We start from the raw sequence: 15,800 nt of genomic DNA, 5'->3' as shown, positions 1-15,800 counted from the left end.
ATTATTTATATTAAAAGAAAAAAAAGAAAAAAATTGCCTAAGTAAAAAAGAGCCTGAAGCCAGATGGGTACAAGGCAGAATTCTACCAGACACCCAATACTCCTCAAATTATTCCGTAAAATAGAAAAAGAAGGCTCACACCAAATTCTTTCTATGAATCCAGTATTATCCTGATACCAAAAGCTAAGACCCAGCAAAAAAGAAAATTAAAGGCCAATATCTCTGACAAACACAGATGCAAAAATTCTCAATAAAATACCTGCAAACCAAATGCAAGAACAAATACAAAAGATCATCCACCATAATCAAGTCAACTTCATCCCAGAGATACAGGGACGGTTCAACACAGGCCAACCAGTAAATGGAATCCGCCACATAAACAGAGTGAAGGACAAAACCCACATGATCACCTCATTAGATGCAGAAAGGACTTTAATAGAATCCATTCAAGATAAAGGTCCTGGATAACCTAGGGATAAGGGACATATCCTCAATATAATAAAGGCAGTATGTAACAAGTCCCCAGCCAACATTATCCTAAATGAAGGAAAAACAATGCTTTTCCACTAAAATCAAGTACAAGACAAGAATGTCCACCCTCATTCCCGTTCAATATACTACTTGGAAGTTTAGCTAGTGCAATAAGAAAAAGGAAATAAAGGGAATAGAAATAGGAAAGGAAAAAGCGGAACTATCCTTATTGAAGATGACATGATTCTATACATAAAAGAGTTTAAAGAATCCACAAGAAAACTGGAACTGATAAACACACTCAGTAAAACAGCTGCATATAAAATTAACACACAATTCACCAGGGGTTGAGCTCTCTGCCCTACAGTAGGGTAGGACCTTAGCAGACCTCCTGAGAGTGCCTGGATTTGGCCTCTGCCTGGTGTGGGGACTGAGACCTTAGCAGACTGCCTGAGAGTGCCGAAATCAGGCCTCCCCTTAGTGAACTTCCCAAAGTGTGCTATAGTGCACGCTAGTAGGGGTCCAGACATTAGAATGAAGCCAACGTGTACCTGACTGGGGCCTGACTTGGGCCTCTGTGGGAGCTCCTGAGTACCTGCTCCAAATCCATTAGTTCCCTCCAAAATAAAATCTGAGAGAACCTGAAATTGAGACCACATACCCAATAAGAAGCAACCAAGGCACATCAATGATACAAACAGAAGCAAACTTCAACTCAACGAAAGAAGACTTGAGTCATACCCCATTCACAAACAGCAAAAGAAATCCACATGCCAAAACCACAATGGAAAAACAGTAATATGGAAAATCAAAACAGCATGTTCCCACCAAACTCCACTAGTCCTCTGAAAGAGTTCTACAAGGAGAACCCCCTAGAGATAACCCGGGACACAGAATTTAAAAGAACAATCATAAACATGATGAAGGAATTAAATGAGTTTAAAGAACACACACAAACAAATCAAAGAACTAAAAGAAGAGAAGGATAAACTTCACACTGAATCCACGAGAGAAATATTAAAGAAAACTCGGGCTTAAATGAAGAAGGAAGTGAAAAACTCAATAAGCCACTTTGAAATGACGGGAAAAAGCCTCACTGATGGAATGAATGAAATGGAAAACTGAATATCAACACTGGATGATAAAGTTAAAGAATTGGACCACTAAAGCAAAGAGCATGGAAAACAATTAAGAACACAGAAATGGAATCTGCAGGAAATGTGGGACACCAAGAAAAGACCAAATTTATCCATCATAGGCACAGAGGAAGGAGAATTTCAGGTTAATGGTATTAACTAGATCTTAAACAGGATTGTAGAAGAGAACTTCCCAAAACTAAGGAAAGACAACCCCATACAAATACAAGAAGCACATAGAACACCAAATTGACAGGAACAGAAAAGAAACTCCCCACAACAAAGCATAAAAACACTAAATGTACAGACAAAGAATCAATACTGAAAGCTGCAAAGAAAAACAACTCACATATAAAGGAAAACCTATCAGATTACAGCTGACTTATCAATGCAAACTATGAAAGCCAGAAGAGCCTGCACCAAGGTATTTCCAGTTCTAAATGACCATAGATGCCATCCCAGAATACATTACCCAGCAAAAATGTCTGCTATATTTGAAGGGGAAAGAAAAATCTCCCACGACATGAATAGGCTGAAAGAATACACGTCCATTAACCCTTTAAAGAACACTTGAAGCAATACGAAGAATGGAGAAAGGAACATCCGACCCCGGGGCAACGAAAGAAACTAAATGAAGATCTAACTGTGGAAGACACAAAATTAGACAAAGATGCAAACAGCAATCAAAATGATGGCAGCCAACACACATCTTTCAATTTAACTTTAAATATCAATGGACTCCACTTCCCAGTCAAAAGACACAGGCTAGCTGAATGGATTAAGAAACAAAATCCAAGCCAGGTGTAGTGGCACACACCTTTAATCCCAACACTCAGGAGGCAGAGGCTGGCGGATCTCTGTGAGTTCAAGGCCAGCCTGGTCTACACAGTGAGTTCCAGGACAGCTGGGGCTACAGGGAGACCCTGTCTCAAAAGGACCAAAAACAAAAAGGAAAGAAACAAAATCCATCTTTTTGTTGTTTGTAAAAAACCCATCTCACCTTCAAGGTCAGGCACTACCTTAAAGTGAAAGGATGGAAAAGAATATTTCAAGCAAATGGCACTAAGAAACAAGCAGGGGTTGCAGTTCTTATATCTGACAAAATAGACTTCAAAGTAAAACTAGTCAGAAGAGAGAAGAGAGTCACTTCATTCTGGACAAAGGAACAATTAACCAAGAAGATATTACAATCCTGAACATATATGCAGCAAACTGTGGTGCACCCAAATTCATAAAAACAACACTACAGGACTTTAAGACACAGATTATCCCCAACTCATTAATAGTAGGGGACTTCAACACCCCACTGTCTCCATTAGACAGGTCAACCGGAAAAAAAAAATAAACAGAGAGACATCTGAATTAAATGATACCACACATCAAATGGACCTAACAAACATCTTTCAAAGATTCCACCCAAACACCCAAGAATACACTGTCTATTCAGCACTCCATGGAACTTTCTCCAAACTTGACCACATACTGGAGCACAAAACAAACCTCAACAAACACAAATAAATAAATAAATACATACATACATTCTATCAGACCACAATGCAATAAAGCTTAAAATCAACCAGAAGAAATCCTTGTAACTACATGAACTCATGGGGATTGAACAACACACTCCTGAACGATGAATGGGTCAAAGGAGAAATTAAGAAAGAAATAAAAGTGCTCCAGGAATTCAACGAAAAGAACAATACAACACAACACAACCTCTGAGACACTTTAAAAGCAGTCCTAAGAGGGAAATTTATAGCTCTAAGTGCCTACATTAAAAAATTAGAAACAGCCCAAATAAATGACCTAACACTGCAACTCAAGATTCTAGAAAGACAAGAACAAATGAAACCCAAACCCAGCAGAAGAGAAAAAATGACAAAAATCAGAGCAGAAATTAATGAAATAGAAACAAAGAAAACAATACAGAGAATCAATGACTCTAAGAGCTGGTTCTTTGAAAAGCTAAACAAGATAGACAGACCCTTAGCTCAGTTAACCAAAAGAAGAAAAGAGCAAATCCAAATCAACAAAATCAGAGATAAAAGAGGAAACATCACAACAGACACCCAAAAGATCCAGACTGTTATAACGGAATATTTTTAAAACCTATATGCTACTAAATTTGAAATTCTCAAAGAAATGGATGGATATCTAAAATCATGAGAACCACCAAAGTTAAACCAAGAAGAAATCAACCATTTAAACAGTCCCATAACATATAAGGAAATTGAAACGGTAATACAAAACCTCCCAACCAAAAAAGCTGAGGCCCAGATGGATTTACAGCAAAATTCTACCAGATAGTTAAAGATTTCCAACCAATACTTCTTAAATTATTCGAAAAGATAGAAAATAGGAAGAACTCCCAAATTCCTTCTATGAAGCCAGCATCACTCTGATACCAAAACCAGGTAAACACACCACAAAAAAAACAAAACAAAAAAACTATAGGCCCATATCCTTAATGAACATAGATGCAAAAATCCTCGACAAAATACTTGCAAATCACATACACATGTACATCAAAAAGATCATTCACCATGATCAAGCAAGCGTTACTCCAGGGATGGTTAAATATATGTAAGTCAATAAACGTCATAAATCATATAAATGGACTCAAAGACAACAACCACATCATCACCTCAATAGATGCAGAAAAGGCCTTCAACAAAATTCATCATACATTCATGATAAAAGTTCTAAAGGGAACTGGACTGGATGGAACATACCACAGTATAATTAAGGCTATATACAATAAATCCACATCCAACATCATTCTAAATGAAAAAAAAAAAAAACTGGAAACATTCCTATTAAAATCAGGAACCAGAAAATGATGTCTAGTATCTCCACTCCTTTTCAATACAGTGCTTGAAACAGTACTTGCTAGAGTAATAAGACAAGAGAAGGAAATTAAAAGAGTACTATTTGGAAAAGAAGTGCTCAAATTATCCTTTTTCGCTGATGATATGATACTATATATAAGAGATACCAAAAATTCCACCAGAAAATTCCTAGAACTGATCAACACTCAGTAAAGTGGCAGGTTAAAAAAATTAATCTACAAAAATTAGTAGCCTTTCTATATACTAATAACAAGCAATTGGAGAAAGAATACATGGAAACACTCCCATGTATAATAGCCTCAAAAAAATATTCTTGGAATAAACCTGACCAAAGACATCAAAGATCTCTACATGGAAATTTGAAATCTTTAAAGAAAAATAGTGAAGAAGTCACCAGAAGATGGAAGAACCTCCCATGCTCATGGATTAGAATTAATATTGTGAAATGACCATCCTACCAAAAGCAATATATAGATTCAATGCAATCCCAATCAAAATCCCGTGACACACTTCACAGAATTAGAAAAACGCTTCCTTAAATTAATATGGAAGCACAAAAGGTTCTGGATAGCCAAAGCAAGCCTAACACAAAGAACAACACTGGAGGGATTACTATACCAGATCTCAAAGTATGCTACCAAGCTATAGTCATAAAAGCAGTGTGGTATTGGCATAAAAATAGACACATAGATCAATGAACCATCATTGAAGACACACACCGGAGTACCCGCAATTTCATTCACCTGATATTTGACAAAGGTGCCAGGAACACACAATGGAGGAAAGACAGCATGTTCAACAAATGGTGCTGGCAAAACTGGGTCTCCACCTGTAGAAGAATGAAACCAAATCCTTATCTTTCACCTTGCACAAAAGTCGATTCCAAATGGATCAAAGACCTCAATGTGAAACTGAAACCCTGAAACTATTAGAAGAAAATATTGGCAGTAACTTACAAGATATAGGTATAGGAAAGGACTTTCTAAATCAGACTCCAGTTGCTCAGGAATTAAGGTCAACAATCGATAAGTGGGACCTCATTAAACTAAAAAGCTTCTGTACAGCAAAAGAAAAAAAATCAAGAAAGTGAAGAGAAAACTCACAGAGTGGAAAAAAATCCGACAGAAGTTTAACATCCAGAATATATAAGGAACTGAAAAACAAAGAATCAAGAAAATATGGCTGGGTGTGGTGGTTCACATCTTTAGTCCCAGCACTTGGGAGGCAGAGGCAGGAGGATCTCTGTGAGTTCAAGGCCAGCCTAGGCACTCAGTGAGTTCCAGGCCAGAAGGGGCTATAGGGAGATCCTGTCTCAAAAAGAGCAAAAAGAAACCAAATGACCCAATTAAAAGATGGGCTAAATATCTAACAGAGAGTTCTGAAAGGAAGAAATTAAGATGGCTAAGAAATATGTTAAAAAGTGTTCAACATTGTTAGTAATTCGGGAAATGCAAAGTAAAACCACCTTAAGATTTCATCTTGCCCCAGTTAAACTGGCTATGATCAAGAGAACAAATGATACCAAACGCTGGTGAGGATGTGGAAAAAGGGGAACGCTCAGTCACTGCTGGTGGGATTTCAAACTCGTGCAACCCCTGCCAAGAAACCAAATGACCCAATTAAAAGATGGGCTAAATATCTAACAGAGAGTCCTCAAAGGAAGAAATTAAGATGGCTAAGAAATATGTCAAAAAGTGTTCAACATTGTTAGTAATTCGGGAAATGCAAAATAAAACCACCTTAAGATTTCATCTTGCCCCAGTTAAACTGGCTAGGATCAAGAGAACAAATGATACCAAACGCTGGCGAGGATGTGGAGAAAGGGGAATGCTCAGTCACTGCTGGTGGGATTTCAAACTTGTGCAACGCCTGTGGAAAGCAGTGTGGAGAACTCTTAAAAAACTAGAAATGAACCTACCATATGACCCGGTTATACCACTCCTTGGCATATACCCAAAGAACTCATCCTATTGTAAAGACGCTTGTACAACCATGTTTGCTCCTGCTCTTTTCACAATAGTTAAGAGATGGAAGCAACCTAAGTGTCCCTCAACTGACAAGTGGCTAAGGAAAATGTGGTATATTTACACAATGGAGTTCTACTTAGCAGTAAAGAAAGATGAAATCATGAAATTTGAAGGTAAATGTGTGGATCTAGAAACTTATACTAAGTAATAGAGACTCAGAAAAACAAAAGATATTATGTTCTCCCTCATATGTGGATCCTAGTATCAAATTCCTATAAACAGATGTCCCAGCCACCACCCATCAATGTAGCTTCTTTTTCAACAGAGATTATTACAGAGTCACACAGAGAATCTCTGTGAATTTCCAAAGCCTCAGTGGCATATCTAGGATGCAACATCTACACCAAAACTAATGGAACACGGAACAAATGAAGAGAACGCTAATGCATCTTTCCTCCTCCCCCTCCCCCTCCCCCCTCCTTCTTCTTTGGTCTTTTTGAGACAGGGTCTCCCTATAGCCCCAGCTGGCCTGGAACCTGCTATGTAGACCACACTGACCTCAAACTCGGAGATCTGCCTGCCTCTGCCTCCCAAGTGCTGGGATTAAAGGCATGCGCTACCACATCCAGCCACTAAGGCATCTTTCACTTCTCATCAAGAAGCTCCCTCATGCAACAGACGGGCAGGAACACAAAAGGCCACAAATGGCCAAAATGTAGAGAGTAAGAGTCTGCAGAGTGTGAGTCCTTAGACAGGACTCCTATACTGAAGTTCACACACCCATGGCTCAGGGACCATTGCAGAAAAGGTGACGAAAATATTGTAAAAGTCAGGGAGGAGGTGCATGACCATATGGAAATGGTCCTACAGATGCCTGGGACCCTTGTCATACAAACCTACAGCAATGGTGTCAGCACGCACAAGACCCATGCAAACTAAGGCAGACAAAAATCCAGCACAGAACTGTGGAAATGAACAGCAAGCCCAATCTTAGTCGAAGAATTATTGGCAGCTGATTACTGCTGGGTGAGAAACAGCTGATCTCATACAAACCTACAGCAATGGTGTCAGCATGCACAAGACCCATGCAAACTAAGGCAGACAAAAATCCAGCACAGAACCGTGGAAATGAACAGCAAGCCCAATCTTACTCGAAGAATTATTGGCAGCTGATTACTACTGGGTGAGAAACAGCTGATCTTGAGGGCAGAGATTCTAGATAGGCTGACTAAACCGTGGTGGATGAACTTGCACTGAGGGACATCTCAGGTTGAGGCCAACCTGGTTTTCATAATGAATTCTAGGCCGACCAGGGCTATATAGTAAGGACCAGTCACTAAAACAAAACAAAAAAGTAAGGCCTTATGTGGTGGTACATGCCTTTAATCTCCAGCACTTTGGAGGCAGAGGCAGGTAGATCTCTGTGAGTTCAAGGCCAGCCTAGTCTACATAGTGAATTCCAGGGAAACAACCCCATGCATGCCAACATATATATATATATACACACACATATATATGTATACATATGTATATATATGCTCATGAATAGGTAGGATCAATATTGTGAAAATAGCCACCCTACCAAAAGCAATCTACAGATTTAATGTAATCCTCATCAAATTTCAATGCAATCTCACAGAAATTAAAAATAATAATCTTAACTCCATATGTAAACACAAAAGAGCAAGATAACCAAAATGCTCTTGAGCAATAAAAGAGTTGCTATAGGCATCACCATTCCTAATTTCAAACTATACTATAAAGCCATAGTAATAAAAACAGTATGGTATTGGCATAAAACAGATACATTGATCAATGGAATACAATTAAGGACCCAGATTTAAGTTCATGCACTTATAGCCAGCTATTTTTTGGTAAAGTGGCCAAAAATAAACATTGAAGAAAAGATAGCATATTCAACAATGATGATAATTAAACTAGATAGCTACATGTAATAAACATTGAAGAAAATATAGCATATTCAACAAATGATGATAATTAAACTAGATAGCTACATGTTAAAAAAGAAAAAAAGAAAGAAAAAAAAAAAGAAAGAAAATACCTTTTCTTACCCTACGGAAAACCTTACCCCAAGTGGATCGAGGACCTCAACATAAGACCTGATATCCTGAATTTGACAGAGAAGAAAGTAGGGAATAAACTGGAACTTATAGACACAGGAAAGGACTTTCTGAACAGGGCCCCAAAAGTGTAGGCATTAAGTCTAACAACTGATAAATGGGACCTCATGAAGCAAAGAAGATTCTGTATAGAAAAAGACACTGTCATTCGAGTGAAGAGACAGCCTACAGAATAGAAATTTTGTTTTACCAGCTATACATCTGACAGGGACTAAGTATCTAGAATATACAAAAAACTAAACAATAACAAGCCACAACCCAATTAAAAATTGGTGCAAGTAACTAAACAGAGAGTTCTCAAATGAAACACGAATGACTGAGAAATACTTTTAAGAAAATCTTTAGCCATCAGGTAAATGCAAATTGAAGCTATTTTGTGATTTCATATTAGCCCCCCCCCCAAAAAAATTATGACAAATGCTGGCGATTACGTGGGGAAAGGAGAACACTCATTCGCTGCTGGTGGGAGTGCGAACTGATGCAGCCACTGTGAAAATCAATGTTGAGTTTCCTCAAAAAGCCAGACATAGATCTACCACACTTACCCAAAGGACTGTACATCCTACTACAGATATCTACACACCTGTGTTCGTTGCTTCTTTATTTACAAGAGTCAAGAAATGGAAACAGCCTCAAGAGATGAGTCAGTACTGAAGAGCAGAGGCTCCTCTCGCAGAGGACCTGGGTTCAGTTCTCAGCACCCACACAGAGACTAACAACAATCTGTACCTCCAATTCTAGGAGATCCAACAGCCTCTTCTGGCCTCCTCAGACATTACGTGCATGTGGTATACATACATACGTGCAGGAAAAACAGTCATACACATAAAATAAAAATAAATGAAATCTTTAAATCTTTTAAAAGCAGGTTCCTATGCTCAGTGACTAAGAGCACTGGCTGCTCTCGCAGAGGATCCAGATTCAATTCCCAGCATCCATGTGGTGACTAACAACCATCTATAACTCCACTTCCAGGGGTTCTGACGCCCTCTGACCTCTGTAGGCATTGCACAACATAGGTGCACTTGCATACATGTAAGCAATATACTCATACACACACACACACACACACAAAATAAAACAAATAAAAATATTTGCCGAGTGTGGTGGTACGTACCCTAAACCCTAGCACTCAGGAGGTAAAGGCAAGCAGATCTCTGTGAGATTAAGGCCAGCCTGGTCTACATAGTGAGTGCCAGGTCAGCTGGGGCTACAGGGAGACCCTGTCTCAAAAAGACAAAAAAAAAAAAGAAAAGAAAAGAAAAGAAATGAAAACAACCTTGTTTATTCTACAACTCATGAACTCATGCAGCATCCAGGTACCCGGTTTCCCACCATTTTCCTGTTACTCTTTTACAGCCCCAGTGCACCTTCACTGTGCCCTACAGAAAATGTAAATCACCTAATGAACTTCTGGAGATAAAAATCGCAGCCTGAGAAGTTTAAAAAATATTTCTTTTCTTTTTTTTATTTTTTATTAATTTTTGTACATTGCATACAATAAATCTGGATTACATTTAGACCCCCTCCCCTAAACGCACCCCTCCATACCCTCCACTGGATTTCAAACATTCTTTCATATATGTCATGGCCTATTGAGTCAAGCTTTTGTACTCAGATGTCCCTTAGTGAAAGTTTGGTATATACTTCGAGGCCAGCCTGGTCTACATAGTGAGTTCCAGGACAGCTGGGGCTACAGGGAGATCCTGTCTCAAAAAGACCAAAAAAAAAAACAAAAAAACAAAAAAAACAGTACTTTAATAAAGCTGGGTGTGGTGGCGCATGCCTTTAATCCTAGGACTCAGGAGGCAGAGGCAGGCAGAGCTCTGTGCATTCAAGGCCAGCCTGGCCTACATACTGAGTTCCAGGCCCTGTCTCAAAAACACCAAAATAAATAAAAGTATTTTAATAGCTAAACTGATATAATTCTCGAACTAAAAATATGTAATTGTATTTTAGAATGCAAATTCACAATTCTATATGCCTTCTATAATTTTTTTGTTATTTACTGACAAAACTGCACTATAAAGCTTTACTAATACTGTGAACTATCTCACCGTTGCTGGAATGGGGCTTTGGCATTCATTTTCCTGTCAAGTTCTCCAATCTATACAAATTTTTAAAATGTAATCATGTTATTTTTTTAAAAAAAACAAGGCTAATAACAATTTTAAAAATGAGTATTTATAAACTGAGTAAAATAGAATTACCATATAATGTCATTTTCCAACTTTCTTGTAGCTTAATACTGTATAAAAAAATCTGTTCTAATATGTTCTAATAATGAAGGAGGCAGTTCATTTTAATTTATATCCAAAGTACTTTTTGGATGCCTTGAAAAATAAAAAATATGCTAGCTTAAAAAAAATTCCAAAAGCAACTTTTCCTAGAAAAAAAATTTTAAATCCTAACATTTGTATGGAACCACAAAAGATTTCAAATGTATAATCTTTTTTTAAAATTCTTTTTAACTAAAAAAAAAAATTTAAGTGTATGCATGTATTGCCTGTATGTAGGTAAGTGCGCCCCTGTGGTGCAATGCCCATGAAGGACAGAAGAGGCTGTCGGATTCCCTGGAACTGGAGTTAGGGACAGTTGTTAGCTGCCATGTGGGTGCTGGGATTCAAACCCGGATCTTGTGCAAGAACAGCCAGTGTTCTTAACTGCTGAGCCATCTCTCCAGCCCCTAAAGTAATCTTAAGCAAGATAAAATTGGAGGGGCTGGAGAGATGATGGCTCAGCAGTTAAGAGCACTGACTACTCTTGCAGAAGACCAGGGTTCCCAGCACTCACATGGCAGCTAACAACTGTCCATAACTTCAGTTCCAGGGATACTCTCTTCTTACCTCCTTGGGCACATAGATGGACTTACATACATGCAGACAATACACTCATACATATCAAATAAAAAATAATAAACAAAATAATTTTTTTAAAAAAACCTGGAATGTCCCACTTCCTGACTTTGAATTACACTGCAAAGCTTTAGTAATGAAAGCATCGTGGTGATGGTGTGAAAAGCACGTACACTGGCCAACGAACTTAACAGAAATTCTTGAAATAAAACAATATATATGGTCAAATCTTCAACAGAAGTGTCAAGAACACAAAATGGGGAAAGGATGGGTTCTCCAATAAATGATGTAGGAAGTAGTGGATGTATGCATATAAAATAAGAAAACATAACTGGGATCATTATGTCTTAGTTTATTTTTCTGCTGCTGTGTTTCAATGTTCTAACAAAAGCATCCTAAAGGAGAAAGCATTCATTTCAGCTTACAGTTCAAGCCATAGTCCATCGTGGCAGGGATGACAAAGCAGTGGGAGCTCGAAGCACTGGTCCCATCCCATCCACAGTCAGCAGAGGGCAGTGAATGCATCCATTGTTGATCTCTTACTATGTGGATTCTGTCCAGCAGTTCTGTAATAGAACCAAGAGTTCTCAGTTCTAATTCCTTTTTAAATATATTTTTATTGATTTTTGTGGGTTTCCTACATCTTAATCATATTTGGCCTTCTCTTCCCTATCTACAACCCCCATATCCTGCCCACATGACTTCATGCATTTTGTCATGTATGTTAAGGCCCATCAAGTCAATTTTGTATGCTCAGGTGTGCCTCAGTGTGAGTTCGTCCACGGGAACCTGTTCAGCCTATCTAGTGCCACTCAGTTCTAATTCTTAACAACATGGATTTGGGTAATTAATGCTTAGATATATTAGGCTAAATATAATGTACCTTTGCAAATGCCTAATTGTCCTAGTTTGTTTCTCCACTGCTGTGACAAAACACTCTGACAACTTCCAACTTGGGGAGGGAAGGCTTTATTTGTCTTACATCTCCCAGGTCACACAGTTCATCAGGGAACCCAAGGTAGGAACTCAGGGCAGGAACCTGGAGGCAGGAGCTGGAGCACAGGCCATGGAGGATCACTGCTTACTGGCTTACTTCCCTGGCCCCTGCTCAGCCTGCTTTCTTTTGTTTTTTAAATTTTATTTATTATTTTTATTTTATGTGTATGAGTATATTACCTGCATGTATGTGAGCTCACCCATGTCCCCCAATGCCACAGAGGTCAGAAGAGGGCATCGGATTCCCCTAGAACTGGAGTTAAGGATGGTTTATAGCCGTCATATGGGTGCTGGGAATCAAACCGGGTCCTCTGCAAGAACAGTCAGTGCTCTTAACAGCTGAGCCATCTCTCCAGCCCCTCAGCCTGCTTTCTTATGCAACACAGGTCCACCTGCCCAGGGGTGGCACCACCCACAGTGAGCTGTGCCCTCCCATATCACTCAACAATAAAGAAGATGCCCCATGGACATGCCCACAGGCCAGTCCAATGAAGGCAATTCCCCAGTTGAGGCTCCCTCAACCCAGGTGTGTCAAGTTGACACTAAAGCTATCCAGCACACTAGCAGAGCCATTACTTTCATGGCTCAAAGAGGGAAGTAAAAAATCAAAACACAATTTCTTGAACTTGCAATTGACTGAAGAGAAAAGCAGAAGAGCCAATAGATTAACAGTCTCAACTATTAAAGGAATAGATGATTAAGAAATTTGGTCAGCAGCATGAAACTCAATTCTTAACTTCTACTTCAGACATACTGAATCAGAATATGTACTTTACGTAGCTCCTCATGTGTTCTTGTGTATACACAGGAAAATTGCTTGAAAAACAATTGTCTATATAATACCATAGTTTAGGAGTACCAAGAAGACTTCCCTTGACCACAAAGTTTTAACTAATTGATTTATTTTCCTTTTCTTTTTTTAATGTGTGTGTGTGTGTGTGTGTGTGTGTGTGTTTGTATGCTACATGTGTTTGGGTGCCTGTGGCAGCCAGACAGATCCTCTGGAGCTGCTGATAGGAAGTTGTGAGCTGCCCTACGTGGATGCTGGGAACTGAACTTGGGTCCTCTGGAAGAATAGCAAGTGCTCTTAACCTCTGATCTTAATCTCTCCAGCCCTGACCACGAAGCTTTTCCATTCATCTATTTCAGTATTTAAATTTTCATTTTCATTAAAGATATTGTGGTTTCTGAAGCCATAAGGCAAATACTCTTGTGTATGTATTCATTCATTTGAAAGTTTTCTAAATGATGGAAGAAGTGCTTTGGTAATGCAAGATGTAAATTTTAGAGGTTGGAGTCAGAATGATGGGTTTGAATAATGGGAATAATTCAGAGAGGACAGTTATGCATAGATAGACTGTGATAAAATCAAGATGTTGCATTACTTGCCCCAGATCAGAAAGGAGAGAGTTATTTGGCTCTGACTAGAGTGTTCTATCCCACATCATGGTGACCTCATACATCATTTTAGTTCAGAGCTCAGACTCTGATGTCAAAGGATTTGGATTCAGGTCCCAGTTCCAGAACCCAGGAACTTTTTTTTTGCTCCATTTCTCATGAACACGAATACCATTGATCCACTTTCCTTCCTCACGAAAATAAACACACTAATGGGACGTAAGGTTGTTATGAGGATTAATAACAATAAAACTCCCTTAGAACCGTGTTGTTATTGCTACTGATACTGTTATTTCTATTGGTGGGGGGGAGCAGAAACACTGAAAAATCTGGAAGCTTTTTAAGGGCACTAGTCTCATATCTCTAGTTAGATATGGGAAGGAACGATTTCAAAAATAAAAATGGGAAAAGTTTAAGAATAAACTTTGCCTAGCTAAAATTTTTACTTGGCACTGAACACAGAGACCAATATAGAACAGCAGCTAGAGAGGCAAAACAGAGCAGGAAGCCTAAGTCAACCAGAAAAGGTTAGAACCGGCTCCAGCAATTCCATCAGAAGATGATTTCTCCCACTGTATCATTTCTCCATCTAACTGTCCTCAGATCTTCAACGTGACCATCTGGGCACACGGCATTCCCTCATGTCTGTTTTCAGAAATGAATAAACTAGGGGTAGATACGTCTCAAAAAATCGTGGGGCTGGAGAGCTGGTTCAGCAGTTAAGAGCACTGGCTGCTTTTGCAGAGGACCTGGGTTCAAATCCCAGCACCCACATGGCGGCTAACAACTGTTTGTAACTCCAGTTCTGGGAAATCCGATGCCCTCTTCTGACCTTTGTGTGTATTACATGACACAGGTGCACTTACACACATGCAGGCAATATACTTATACACATGAAAAATAAAAATAATTTAAAAAATTTTAATTGCTAAGATTGGTAAGACTTCACTCTAATAGGATAGAAGTTGGCAGAGTTGCTGAACGATGAAGCGCGTCACCAGATGCAGATTCTTTCAAGGAAGTAAAGTTGTGCAATTGATAGTTGGAATATGCTGCTGCTTGATGCAGGAATTAATGAGCAGTGAACAGAAATCCACAGTTAGTGGAACAAGCAGTGTTGGAGGAGATAGCCGTTATGAAATACAGCTCATTGTCAACTGAAACGAAACAAACAGGAGGCTAATTGCAGTACAAAAATCATAGTGCTAGTTGGAATGTTTTTTTATCAATAAATAATTCGTAAGTTAAATTCTTTTACCACTGTTCTATTTAATAAAATCAAACATCATGCTAACTAGTCTCTCCCTTCTACCACATGCTATTATACAGAAAACTCACATTTTCATGAAATCTTTAAAGATTAGGACAGAGACACCTCAGGCTTCCTGCGTTCTCATCTTTTTTGTTCAGTATTATACAATCTGTGGACTTTCCTTCCTTATTTGAAATAGATATCTGACCTTATGATCTATAAAATGGGAAGATTAATAAGACATATTCAGCGACTGACATGGAAATAAATCTCTGATATCTTCCTTTTTCCCTCAATCTAAAGAAAACAGTATAGAAATTTCAGCTATTTTAAGGATTTCTTGTGGGAAAAATGGGGGAAGGGCCAGGAATTCTTAAAATAGTACACAGGTGCCTGATTGGTTTACACTAAAGTAATGCTGGCTCCAAGTGCACTTGATTTAACTTAATAGTTTTATTAAAATTCTGCAAAGGAAGCTGCCTGTGAGTGACCTCATTCATTCCAGTATATCTGATGCTACTTTTACAACGATGATCACTAAAGACCTATCTTGTGCTGTAACTGCTCATCTTTACATCCAGATGTCTCCTAGACATCTCCATTTGGATAGCTCAGTCTTAACCTGTACAAAAGTGGGCTTGTAAGTCGGGCACACCTGTAGTCCCAGCGCTTGGGAGGCAGAGGCAGGCAGATCTCTGTGAGTTCAAGGCCTGCCTGGTCACCATAGTGAGT

The sequence above is a fragment of the Nannospalax galili genome, unplaced genomic scaffold (assembly GCF_000622305.1).
Source record: "Nannospalax galili isolate Female #2095 unplaced genomic scaffold, S.galili_v1.0 scaffold1454, whole genome shotgun sequence".
NCBI lineage: Eukaryota > Metazoa > Chordata > Mammalia > Rodentia > Spalacidae > Nannospalax > Nannospalax galili.
This window is presented reverse-complemented; position numbering follows the sequence as displayed.